Source organism: Rhinolophus hipposideros (genome assembly GCF_964194185.1).
Source record: "Rhinolophus hipposideros genome assembly, chromosome: 13".
NCBI classification, from domain to species: domain Eukaryota; kingdom Metazoa; phylum Chordata; class Mammalia; order Chiroptera; family Rhinolophidae; genus Rhinolophus; species Rhinolophus hipposideros.
In genome coordinates, this window is record NC_138059.1 from 27,889,398 (window position 1) to 27,890,431 (window position 1,034).

At 40.7% G+C, this 1,034-nt stretch overlaps 1 pseudogene across 1 annotated transcript; it reads left to right on the plus strand.

Annotated features, from left to right (window-relative positions):
- Window positions 1-256: 256 nt before the first annotated feature.
- On the plus strand, window positions 257-642 carry LOC308506382 (large ribosomal subunit protein eL22-like; annotated as a pseudogene). The gene has a single exon. The product of its transcript is annotated as a large ribosomal subunit protein eL22-like (transcript).
- Window positions 643-1,034: the final 392 nt, after the last annotated feature.

Below are 1,034 nucleotides of genomic sequence, written 5' to 3' on the forward strand. Positions count from 1 at the left end.
AACCTCCTACCACCACAATTTATCCACCTACATGCTATTGATCCATATACTCTGCCTTCCTCCCTGTGTACTCCCGTCTGAGATCAATTCCTCCACTTATCCACTGATCTCATCCCCTCTCACCTACTCCAAAATTTCTCTCTTGCCTCATCAAATTCCCCCTTCTCTTTTGGCTCAGTGGCAATAGCATACAAATATGCTGTCATTTCTTCCATCTTAAAAAATAACTTTTCCTTGTTCTGTCTCAGCTGCCACCATGGCACCTGTGAAAAAGCTTGTGTCTAAGTGGGGCAAAAAAAAAAAGAAGCATGTTCTGAAGTTTACCCTTGACTTCACCCACCCAGTAGAAGATGGAATCCTGGATGCTGCCAATTTGAGCAGTTTCTTCAGGAGCCAATCAAAGTGAATGGAAAAGCTGGGAATCTCAGTGGAGGGGTTGTAACCATTGAAAAGAGCAAGAGCAAGATCATCGTAACTTCTGAGGTGCCTTTTTCTGAAAGGTATTTGAAATATCTCACCAAAAAGTATTTGAAGAACAATCTTCGTGATTGGTTGCGTGTAGTTGCTAACAGCAAAGAAAGTTACGAATCGCATTACTTCCAGATTAACCAGGACGAAGAAGTGGAGGAAGATGAGGATTAAAACTCTGGGACGTTTCATATGGGTTCTTGAATAACATTTAGGAACCAAATAAATAAATTAGTTTTCAAACACCTCTTTACTTCCACAACCCCTTTCAGCTAACATCTCAATTCTCTGTTCCTCTTTACAACAAAGCTCTTCAAAAGAGTTGGCTATACTTGCTGTCTCCAATTCCTTTTCTTCTATTCTTTTTTGATCCACTCCCTTCTGCTTTGCGCCCCAACCACTCCATTGAATCTAATCTTGTCGAGGTCACCAAAGACCTCCTTGTGTAAATCTAATGGTCAATATTCAGTCCTCGTTTTACTTGACTTACCAGCAGCTTAAGTCACAATTAATTGTTCTAGCCAACTCAAAACACTTTCTCTTGGTTTACAGGATACCTCCATCCT